Source organism: Siphateles boraxobius, unplaced genomic scaffold, assembly GCF_051911475.1.
Source record: "Siphateles boraxobius isolate OS27281-9 unplaced genomic scaffold, OSU_SipBor_1 256, whole genome shotgun sequence".
In the NCBI taxonomy this organism is placed as follows: Eukaryota; Metazoa; Chordata; class Actinopteri; order Cypriniformes; family Leuciscidae; genus Siphateles; species Siphateles boraxobius.
In genome coordinates this window covers 404,671-417,500 of record NW_027508872.1, presented here as the reverse complement: position 1 = coordinate 417,500, position 12,830 = coordinate 404,671, and the positions used below count along the sequence as shown (strand labels likewise).

Below are 12,830 nucleotides of genomic sequence, written 5' to 3'. Positions count from 1 at the left end.
ATGAAAATATTGTGTGGATAGATGATGTAGAATTACAGAAGAAGAACACGGACCGTCTTCCTCAGATATTAAGCTATCACATCTTCATATTGTGGATTTTCTTCTGTCAAATGTAGGAATGTACAAAAATATCACTTGCCTTAATTTGAATACATCTTAGTTCACCTGTATATTGTGTATATGTGTGTAAAACATGGCGGAACTGAATCCTGATATCACATTTTCTTCATTTGGAGAAAAATTAGGTAATTATAATTTTCCTGTATTGATTGCATTTATACTTACATTATTTTTTACAACAAGGAAAAAGAGTACAGCAGTTTGCTGCAATTTATGAACATGCTCTTTTAATTTAATTTTATACATTTTGAACATTTTACACTTTTTTTTAATTAACTTTCATGTTTTAGCCTGCTTTGCTTGACGCATTTCAAATAATAATTATAAAAAAATGATTAAAAGCTTAAAGTAAAGCAGGTGGTGTGGCGTTGATAGTTGAACTCAGTCTAAAGCAATAGAAGAAATAGTTGCTGTAAGTTTTGTGTAGTTGTGAAAGAACAGCAGTCGTTTCTAAACCAAAGATGAAGAAACTTTTGCTCTGAATATGTCGATGATGATGATGATGATGTTTCTAGAGCTGCTATTGTTGTTTTTTCTTATTATGTTTTTTTTTGTTGAATATTTTCATTGTGGTAACCCAAATGATTATTGTTTTATATAATTAATGTAGAATCCTGAGCTGTAGTAAATGAGACATCTGATCAGTGTTCATGTTGTTCTTCATTAACCCTCGAGAAACTGCTCATTAACATATGAATGATTAACATCGTTGTTCATCTGAAAGTCTGGTTCGTTAAAGATTGAGTGTGAGAGTCGCTGTCGGTGTACGTGTGTTTATGAGGCCATTACACCAGCGCACCGACCGGAAGATGAGAAACTCCTCAGGGATTCTGTGGGATTTTCTGGAAATAAATAAATGAAAAAAGTCTTGCTGAGATATTAATAATTTAACAACACATTCAAATGGCGTTTAATGGTCGCACGTACGGTTTATAAACTTGATAAACTTAAGATTGAGCCACTGTAGTCACTATTTTAACGATGTCTTTAATAACTTTTCGGGGCCGGCAAGTTTCAATCCCTTAGAAGCCTAAACCTGCTTCAAATCATTAAAAGACAAAAAGGGTTTCATTTTAGCAATGCGCCATAAAGGGAATTATGTATGAATTTCTCCCATCTAGCGGTGAAATTGTATTTTGCATTCAAACGAATTGTGCTCTCCAGCGCCTCGCTTTTTCAAATGCGTGTTGCATCTACGGTAGCTGTTATGTGCCAAAAAGCTATGACAGGATGTCTTCTAATAGCACTTCGTCGAGTTTTCCTTCGGGTGAACAGGTTTGTTATTTCAAACAAACTGTAACTTGACACAACGAACACACGAATGTTACAGTATGAATCACTGACTGACTTGCCGGGGCCGTGAAGCGCCTCTCTCTGCTCTGCTCCTCCGTTTCTGCTTTCAGTCACGTGACGCTGGCTCTGAACGAAAACGCGTTGTGGAAACGTGTTGGTCTAGTGGTTTTTGACCCTCTCTGCTATTATAGTTTTTCAAGATGGCGGGACGAAATGGAAGCCTCCGTGGGCCTGCCCGTCACATGTATATAAAGATAATAAATTCTTCGTTTACGAGGATAAGTCAGATCATTGGCAGAGGTATTTGTACACCATTGAGGACACATTTATGAATAAAAATATTGATTTTAGATAATAAAATACCTAAAAAACTACACATTGTCCCTTTAAACGAAAGAAGCCAGCCTTCACCACCGAATTTACCTGCTTATCAAATTTAAACTCTGAATCAAAGATAACTCCCAGATTGCTTGCTTGTTCATGTACATTAGAGGCAAGAGAGCCTAAACAATCAAACGTGTGTGTGTGTGTGTGTGTGTGTGTGTGTGTGTGTGTGTGTGTGTGTGTGTGTGTGTGTGTGTGTGTGTGTGTGTGTCCTAATTGAGCCAAACACTAGACATTCTGTTTTAGCTTCATTAAGTTGTTAAAAATTCTGAATGTCAAAGCTGTTTAGTTAAAAGGGATTTTTTTTTCATATGCCACCACCATAGAATTTTTATTTGAATCGTTTACAATAAAATGTTATATTTTTTAGTAAATGTTTTTTTTTTCAAATAAAAGATTTCATATTTTAGTCATTTTTATAATTTTTTTTATAAAATGAGTATTAAATTTGTTTTTTGTTTATTTTTATTTATTTTAGTTTTTTGAGTATTAAATTCGTTTTTGTTTATTTTTATATTTTTTTAGTAGTGTTTCATTTTAAACAATAATTTGTATTTGCACGATAATTTTACTTTGACATTTTTTATGGTTTTATTTTTATCATGTTTTTTTATTATTATTATTATTATTATTTTAATTTTACATTTTTATGTTTTAATTTAGTACGTTTTTTATTTTGATTGTAAAATAAAAAACGTTTTTATTATGTACTTGTTCACCTTTATAATAATCCACACTTCTAGAAGTGTGAAAGTGTGTAACGGATAGAACTCTGTGGTTTGAGACGCAGCCGTTTGCTGTGTTTAATGAAATGTGCCGCTTGCAACATCGGTTGAACACGGTTCTTCTGAAGTTCAACACACAAACATCAATGCGAGGAGATACGGCTCTGGAAACACAAATACACACAAGCTTTAGGGTTTTTAAGCAGAAAATTGACACCAGCATCTCGAGCCGGACCCAGCGGTGGCATGGATTTATTTTAAAACTAGAAAACTGTTTGAAATGTTCAAAATCTGTTTGTAGTCTAGACATTGTGGTTTGTGTCTCGACAGAAATGGACAGTCAAAATATAAACCAACACTGAAAAATATTGATTATAGATAAATAGTGTGACGACTAGCCTCGGTCTCCTTCAGACCTTTAAACTGAGCATGTACATGTGTGTATCTGATTATATTAAATAACAAATGCAAAGATTTCTTAAAGTTGACCAAGCCTAATGATATAGATCAGCTACATGGACACAAACTGTCCCTTTAATATCTGATGTGCTGTTTATGTCAGTATTATCAGGGATAAAATTGTACATCCTAAAGGTTTTTTTGTTGTTTATTGCTTTATGAGGGTGTTAATTCTATGGAAGCTTGTTTACCGCGTGCTATAAAAAATGCAGCTTTTTATCTCACAGTTCTGACTTTTTTTCTTGCAATTGCATGTTTACAGTAATTCTGAGAAAAAAGTGTGAATTGGGAGTTAAAAACTCTTAAGTGTGATTTATCAAGTCCATATTGCAAAATATAAACTCGAAATTCTGAGGAAAATAAAGTCAGATGGTAGTAAAATGTTTTAAAATGTCTCTCAAAAATAGAGTAAAACATGTTGAGACTTTTGAAGGACTCAAATCTGCTGTTTTCTCACAAACTTTACTTTCAGCTATGGATGATTTATTATTTCAAATCTAAGATTGAGTGTGTGTGCTTGTGTGTGTGCGTGTGTGTGCGCGTGTGTGTGTGTGTGTGTGTGTGTGTGTGTGTGTGTGTGTGTGTGTGTGTGTGTGTGTGTGTGTGTGTGTGTGTGTGTCTGTTTGTGTGTGTTGTGAAATAGCTCTACAATTCAAATAAAGTCCTGGCCGGACGTAATGAATATGACATGTAACAATATAACAATGACTCGTTTCCTGGATCACAGACGGTTCTGATCTCGAGTGTTGTGTAACTCGTATGACAGATGTGAATAATGATAAGCAGATCGTTTGAATGTGTGTAAAATGATTTGTTTGTGCACAGTGTGTTTGTGTGTGTTTCTGTCTCGTTTCAGTTCATTTGGATCTTCCGATACACAGAAATGAGACTGTAAGTAACAGATCGAAACTAAAACCATAGAAACAATTTATTTTTTACTTGAAACTAACTATATTTTTAGAAATTAAGCTTATTTTATTCCAGCTAGTTTCCAAAGCCACATTTCTAATTGTTATTTCATTTGAACATGAAAGTATTCCACAATCATCTTAAACACTTGTCCTTATATAGAACCTTTCTGGCATAAAGGCTTCTTTATAATTGAGACGAGAACTCTAGGGTTCTGTGTGGGTGTGTGTGTGTGTGTGTGTGTGTGTGTGTGTGTGAGAGAGAGAGAGAGAGAGAGAGTGTTTGTCAAAGTGCTCTGACGTGTGTGTGTGTGTGTGTGAGAGAGAGAGAGAGAGAGAGAGAGAGAGAGAGAGAGAGTTAGAGAGTTAGTCAAAGTGCTCTGAGTGTGTGTGTGTGTGTGTGTGTGTGTGTGTGTGTGTGTGTGTGTGTGTGTGTGTGTGTGTGTGTGTGTGTGTGTGTGTTCTCAAGATATAAAGCAGCTCCGCCTCTTACATTATTTATGGGAACTGATGAAACACTTCTCAGTTTTCTGTAAATAATCTGGTTTTAGTGTGTGTGTGTGTGTGTGTGTGTGTGTGTTTGTGTGTGTCCTCACAATAGTTGCGTAACATTGTTCTTGATATGATTCTCATAATTTGTTGTTTCTCAGATGGTAAAGCCTGATTTCTGCTCTGAAAGACTGAATAGTGAATCATCACTATAGAGCTGATCTGATCAAACCTAAAGCTGAGTGTGTGTGCAGTGTGTGTACAGTGTGTGTGCTTCAGACGTGAGTGAGAGTGTGATGTTGATCATATGAAGTGATCGTTTTCCCCTGCTGGATCAGAAAACAGCTGAGAGATGGAGAATCATGGGTAATCTGGAGAATCATGGGTAATCTGTCAGCTTGTGCACTAACACACACACTATCTCTCCAGGAGATGCGATAATCTCTCTCAGAGACTCTAAAATACATTTCACAGAAGAAGTCACAGAGTTATTCTGCTGTGTAAATCATGATCGACCATTTCAAATGATCAAAATGAGATTTCAATAGTTGGATAGTAGTGAGCCTCAAATATACAGAAACATGTTGAAAAGAGGTTGAACAAAAAAAATCCTATTTTTAGTGAGAGTCTTTGTCTTGTTTTTCAGTTAAAATATCGTTGAAATATCATATCGTATATGATACTTAAAACTTGTTTTTACAGATTGTGTCTTTAATATAAGTGTATTTCGTGTTCGTATAACAGATGCATTTTATTTATTCTCATTGGTAAAATTATTAAAATTTGTTAACAGGGATAAAATGGTACGTTGAAAATGTTGTTGTTGTTGTTACACGGGCGCCGCCATGTTGGATTTCAACATTCGACTACGTCACTGGCATGGTAGCTACTCCGTTACCTACCAACACTAGCAGAGCTAGCTTCTCTCTACCCCCTGCCTTGTCAACAAAATCAGTGCTCGAAGTGGGGCGGTACTCACCGGTACGCAGTACCGGCACTTCTACATTTTACTCTTAAGCGTACCTGCACTTTTTCTTGCGTACCGCTACTTCTCGCATGTAACCGGTACTCGACCACTGACAGAAAAAGCGTCAGTGTCAAGCCCGTTTCACATATACTCCGTTTGCAGTGCATATGTGGTGCATATTTTTTCCGCACCCGTATTAACAGGTTAGAGCGTTCACACGGCACGCGGATGCGCTCCGGCGATCCGTTCCATGAGCGGTGTGTAGCCTATACAGCAGTGCAGAGATCGTTTCCACACCGAGTCTATTTCTGCTGTGCTGCACGTGCTGAATTAAAGTTACAGCGCATGGTTCGTGGTCAAAATGAACACAGATTGACATGAAAATATAATAGTCTTACCATAAATGCATTTAATTAAATAAAATGTAGCCTATAGTATCTCACCATAAATGTATTTTTGGACTTGCAGACTTGGAGGAGTTCCGTTTTCTCTCTCACACACACACACACACACACACACACACACACACACACACACACACACACACACACACACACACACACACACACTTGTTTAAATACATTAAATACAAATCACAACAAGTGAAAATTGTAACTATAATTAAACTATAAATAAATTGTTGTTGTACCAGCAATATCTCCAAGTTTTGTTTTTCATAGTAGAAAAATGTTATGATTTGCCAGTGCAAGAGAGTACCGGCACCTTTTTCCCCCACTTCAAGCACTGAACAAAATTATTCTAGTCGTGATTTCTAGTGTTTAATCCTAGGTACGAGAGACAGATGTGTTGAAAACGTCAATGAGTACATGAAGCGTCTGACATCAAATGTTTTATTTAGCTACAAGTCCAACGCATACTAGAATCCTTGATATTCGGCTGAGGGGAAAAGATGTAACGTTAACGTTAGTTCACTGCACAGGATGGGATTGGTATCCTATTCCTCTTCCCAAATGCCCCCTCGCCCAAAGAGTGAACTGCCGGTGTTGTGCCGAATTTCGACCCCCTGCCAAATTATTACCCCCCTCGTTGAAATCAGTACCTGATTGCCTAATCCTAACCCTAATCCTAACCCCTCCCCCACAACTAATCCTAAACCTACCAATGCTAGGGGGGTAGTAATTTGGCGGGGGTCAAAATTCGGCACAACACCGGTACGCTGTTAACCTAAGCAGCCTTAGAAAGGGATATAAGTTAGCCTAGCCTAGCCCAGCCGCCACTGCGTAAAATACACTGTAACATACCAGCTACTTTTGGGGCGCTCCAGCGTCTCAGCTCGGACATCCCTTAGAGATAGCTTAGCCTCCTCCAACACGTCTCTCTCACCGCACAGCATTCGAAATGAACAGTGCATGGAGATGCATTTTCAACAATCAATAAATGTTCAAGGTTGCCCTCTCTGCAACAGATCGACTCCGGTGCGGTGTCCATGCTCCGGCAGCGCCCGCGCCCACACACTTCCCCCCAAACGATCCTGTACTGTATGTGGAGCCTGAAACTGGTCGTCCTCCATGTGGTGGTGGTCGGATACTACTGGCCTGTCCCTCACATGCTCAAATGCGTAACTCATGCCATTAAAATGACTGATTTTCGCGTGCGTATATAGGACCTGCAGCTGTTGCCTATATACCTTCGCAGGTCCTACCATGCCAGTGACGTCATCGAGATTGCCAGCGTAACAAACGCAATTTTTTTGCTGCTTAAAAAAAGCTATATTGATATTTTTAGTTAAAATGTTTAATGTAAATTACTTTTAATTGTCATTAACAACATGTTATCAACGTTGATTTTTTTCAGTTCAGTTCATCTTAAAATATGAATGTATGAAAACATCTTAATTTCTTTTGCAGACAATTTTGGCATGTTTCAAGGATTTTTAGATATTATGTGAAACTCAAATCAGCAAAATCTGCTTTAAATCTCCTGATACAAGCTTTGTGAGACGGGTTGGTTAGAGGAATAGTTAAGTTAGGTTTACTTGACGGTTATACTTTTGCATTGAAATATGCAAATATTTATACTCATTTTATCAGATATTTAGAAACCTCATATTATTAAAAAAAACAACCTTGTATTATTTTTAAAAAAAGTGTGTGTATGTATATATATATATGTGTGTGTGTATAGTATGTGTGTGTGTGTGTATGTATATGTATGTATAGCCTATGTGTGTATGTATATATGTATATATATATATATAGGCCTATGTATATATGTATATATTATATGAATATGATATATTTTTAGTATTTATTTGACCTAATTTATACATTTAACTTAATTTCTTGGATCATAATATTTTATATAATATTCTTCTTGATTTGTCAATTCAATATACTGATGTCTGTCTTGTTTTGAAATAACAAATGTGATTATTTAATGAGCTCATATTCCCTGAAAGTCACATGTTGGAATATTCAAGGACTGAGGTCCTCTGTTTTTGGTATCAAGAGCCAACATTCAGACTTTAAAAAAGAAATTCTGAATTCTGACATTATAATACTACAGGAAACATGGAATGTAAGAGATTTGTCCACTGGCTGCCCAATTGGATTTAGGGAAATAGTTTTACCATCAACGAAACTAAGAGGGGTGACTCAGGGCAGAGAGTCAGGATGAATGCTGATATGGTATAGAGCACAACTCATAGACTCAATCACAGCTATACAAAACGTAAAAAATAATATCTGGTTAAAAATCCACAAAGACATCGTCTCCACAGACCGTCACATATTCTTGTGTGCTATATACCTTCCCCCAGCTGAGTCACCCTATTATAATGAAGAAACCTTCTCCATCCTGCAGGATGAGATCAGCCATTTCCAGACAAAAGGGAATGTGTTAAAGTGTGGCGATCTAAATGCCAGAACTGGAAATGAACCAGACTTTGTCAATACACAGGGAGACAAATATATCACAAACACCAGCCACTCTCTGCCCTCATACCACCTCAGAAACAATTATGACAAATACACAAACAGAAGTGGTAAAAACCTCCTAGAGCTCTGTCGATCACTGGGCCTGTATATAGTGAACGGTCGTATACGGGGAGACTCTTTTGGTTGTTACACCTTTAATTCTTTCCTGGGTAACAGTACTGTAGATTACTTCATCACAGACATTGACCCAGTGCATCTCAGGGCATTCACAGTCAGTCCTCAAACACCTCTGTCAGACCACTGTAAAATGACACTTTATTTCAGACAAACTCACAGCAATGAATCACACAGAAAGCCCTCTCATTTACTGAGGCTGCAACCACCCTACAAGTGGACAAATAACAGCACAGAAAATTACCAAAATGCAATAGAAAGTCAAACGATCAAATTATTATTGGACAAATTCATAATGAACACATATTCACAAAATAAATTAGGCATAAATCTGGCACTTAGTGACATTATCAAAATATTCAACCAATCAGCGTCCATGTGCAATTTGAAAAATAAATCATCAAAAAGGAAACCAAAAAACACCAAAGAAATGTGGTTTGACTGTGAGTGCAAAAATATCCGAACAACGGTACGAAATCTTTCAAATCAAAAACACAGAGATCCTGACAATGAAGAACTCCGCAATCAATATCACGAAACCCTTAGACTGTACAAACAAACTCTAAGAGTAAAAAAGGAAGAACGTCCTGGTTGCGTATGCAACCCACTGTTCCCTGAAGGAGGGAACGGAGGACGTAGTCGACGCCGACTGAAATGGGATCACGCTAGGGAGCCTATCGTCTTCGAGTATTATTGAACGAGCCAATACACATTGGCGTGCGAGATTTGCATCTCACACTCCGCCCCGCAGCGCGGGTATAAATACGGAAGTGGATGCACGCACCATTTGCTTTTCGCTGAGGAGCCGAGCGTAACTCGGAGTCAGCGGTGGTCCAGCGGTAGTGGCAAGGGGACTACGTCCTCCGTTCCCTCCTTCAGGGAACGGTGGGTTGCATACGCAACCAGGACGTTCCCTTTCAGTCGATAACGTCGGACGTAGTCGACGCCGACTGAAATGGGATCAACCATTGAACACGCCACTAACGCGGCCACCTTCCAGTGCCTAGACAAAAGCCTTCTGATCCTCCCGACGTTCTAGCGGAAAAGGACAGGGCTTAGGCCAGGAAGTCGCTGCTGTTCCACAAGACCCACTCAGTTAGACTTGGTAACACTGGGAAAGCGTGCCCAACATTGGAAGGAAGGGACGCTGCGGAAGCCCAACCAACCCGAAAAGGGGGGGGGGGAAATACACATATGAACTGGGCGGAGGGCCGGGCAGTATAACATATGGAATGTCACTGGGGTGGCTCCAGCCTAGAGAGGGGGGAGACACACCAATTTACAGTGACGGCAGGACTCTGCCAAGGGAAGACACGGGCTCACTTTGGGGAGCCGTATCGTGGAAGAATACACATATGGGGTCGCCGTAGGGACCGCAACATATGGACCCAGCCTAACACGGGTTCCACACTGCATCCGAGTGGTAGGCCTAACACCAGAAGTTCCGCCACGTCCGACGTTGGGGGGGTGCGGAGGAGCTCAACAGGTTCCGGACAAGGGAATTCAACCGGAGCGAAACGGCGCACGTATCCGGTCCGTAAGAGGGGAATGGCGCAGCAAGCCGACACTGAACCGGGGCTCACGGTGTTACTGGCTTCTATGAGAAGAGAGCACACGGGAAGCAACCGGTTCGACACGTAGGCTGTAGAATCTAGCAAACGTATTAGGTGTCGCCCAGCCCGCAGCTCTACAGACATCTGTCAGCGAGGCACCCTGCGCCAACGCCCAAGAAGCGGCAACACTCCTTGTGGAGTGAGCTCGCAGTCCGGGGGGACAGGGTTCACCTTGGGACTCATACGCCAAGATGATGGCATCCACTATCCAGTGGGCCAACCTCTGCTTGGAGACAGCCTTTCCCTTCCGCTGATCTCCATAACAGACGAAGAGCTGCTCTGAGGTCCTAAAGCTTTGCGTTCTGTCCACGTACAAGCGCAGAGCGCGAACGGGGCAGAGAAAAGCCAGGGCTGGGTCTGCCTCCTCCGGGGGCAGCGCTTGCAGGTTCACCACCTGGTCCCGAAAGGGGGTGGTAGGAACCTTGGGCACACATCCAGGCCGGGGTCTCAGGATAACGTGAGAGTTAGCCGGCCTGAATTCCAGGCACGATTCGCTGACCGAAAATGCGTGCAGGTCCCCTACCCTCTTGATGGAGGCCAAAGCAAGTAGGAGAACTGTCTTTTGGGACAGAATTTTTAACTCTGCTACCTGCAAAGGCTCGAAGGGCGGTCTCTGCAGTGCGGTTAGCACCAGAGATAAGTCCCAAGAGGGTATAGAGGGGGGGCGAGGCGGATTCAATCTCCTCGCTCCCCTCAGGAACCTGACGATCAAGTCATGCTTCCCCAGGGATTTCCCGTCTACTCCATCGTGATGTGCGGCAATAGCGGCGACATACACTTTGAGGGTGGAGGGGGACAGGCGACGCTCCAAAGCCTCTTGGAGGAAAGAAAGCACGGAAATGATCGAACACCTTCGGGGGTCTTCTCCTTGAGAAGCACACCACTCAACGAACAGTTTCCACTTCAGGGAGTAAGCAAGCCTCGTAGAGGGAGCTCTCGCTGAAGTGATGGTATCTACGACTGCCTGTGGTAGACTGAGCGCCCGATCTAAACTACCCTCGTGCATGTCCATGAGTGTCTTGGCCTGGTAGACCTGCAACAACGCCAAGGCATGCAAAGAGGAAGCGGCTTGCCCGCAAGCTCTGTAAGCTCTGACCGCCAATCCTGACGCGAACTCACAGGCCTGCGAGGGGAAACAAGGATCCCCCACCCAGGATGCAGCGGCCGTTGGACATAAATGAGTCGCAACAGACCGCTCCACTGGAGGGATAGCCTCATAACCCTTCACCGCACCTCTGACAAGGGTAGTGAGGGAGGAAGAACTACTTAAGTCGTTTTCAGCAGTAAAAGGTGCCGTCCACGACCAAGTAAGCTATTCATGCACTTCGGGAAAGAAGGGCACTGGGGCGGCGGGCTGAGAACCAGCACGGCCCGCCCCGAGATACCAATCATCCAACCGAGACTGAACAGGACACGGTGGAGGGTTCCACTCGAGCCCGACAGCCTCGGCGGCCCGTTTCAGCATAGCTGATAATTCTGGATCCGGCTCGGGCAACATTGAACTCCCGGAGGGAGACAACGCAGCCGAGTCGTCATCTCCAGACATCAGCTCACCCTCCGATGCTGCAATCGACATCCTGTCCTCCAGGGGAGCCCCGAGTGAAACCACTGGCCCACCCATTACAGATGGACCAGCAGATAACAGCGGAGGCTCCAATGGTAGCAGTGGAAGGGAGGGGTGAGGAGCCCACAGGGAATGGTTACCGGGCGGGACATCCAACACTACCCTCTGGTCACCCATCCCATGCAGCACCCGGGGGTGGGGCATGGTAATGGGGACTCGCTCTCCGCGGACGAAGGTGAGTCTCGCCCTCAACACTGCGACAGTCATGTTCCCACAGTGAAAACATGAGCTGTCCACAAAAGCTGTCTCAGCGTGCTGTAAGCCCAAACACGTGATACAACAATTGTGACCATCAGAGAGAGACAGGGAACGACCGTACCCAGAAACGCACGGGCGGAATGACATCTTGAAAAAGACGCAAACGCACCCGTGTTGCTCTTTTAGGAAGTGAAAAACTCTCCCCAGTGCCGGAGCACACAGGGGAATGACCGCGGCAACACTAACACAGGAATGGTGCACCCTGTGCTAGTGAAGCACTCACTTTCTCGCCCTCAACCGACCGTCAGACAAACAAACACAAACAGAAATTTGGTTGACTGAAAGGGAACACACAGAACAACTATTTCAAGCAATGGAGGAGTCAATAAATACCAGTAACTTTTGGAACAATTGGAACACACTCTATAGACCACACCAGGAAGAATTGGCCATTCAAAGCGGGAACATACGGAGGACACACTTTGAAAATCTGTACAAAACAACTGAAACAAATCCTGCTCGAAATGAACTAAAAACTAAATTAGAAATCCTGAAAGAAAAAATAAAAGACAATCAGAACCCCCTGGATTTTCCAATCACAATAAATTAACTTACAGACTTGATGCCTTAAAACCCAACAAGGCTCGTGGTATCGATGGAATATTAAATGAAATGATCAAATACACCAACGACAAATTCAAAAACGCAATAATCAAATTATTCAACCATGTTTTGAGAGTAGGATATTTCCCCGACACCAGGAACCAAGGCCTAATCACACCAATATTTAAACAAGGAGACAAATATGAGCCAAACAATTACAGAGGCATATGTGTCAATAGCAACCTGGGGAAAATATTCTGTTCGATTATTAATATAAGATTACAGAACTTTCTCAAAAGCCACAAAATTCTGGACAAAAGTCAAATTGGATTTCTGCTCAAACACAGAACATCTGACCACATTTACATAATGTACA

The 12,830-nt window shown here is 41.8% G+C and overlaps 1 protein-coding gene across 6 annotated transcripts in view; it reads left to right on the top strand.

Annotated features, from left to right (window-relative positions):
* The window catches only part of LOC143751412 (RNA-binding motif, single-stranded-interacting protein 3-like), a 44,392-nt gene extending 43,625 nt beyond the window's left edge, over nt 1-767 (top strand). For all 6 annotated transcript variants that reach the window (XM_077243995.1, XM_077243998.1, XM_077243996.1 and 3 more), the window contains exon 14: nt 1-767. This exon is cut by the window's left edge. The gene's annotated coding sequence lies outside the window, so the exon portion shown is untranslated.
* Nucleotides 768-12,830: the final 12,063 nt, after the last annotated feature.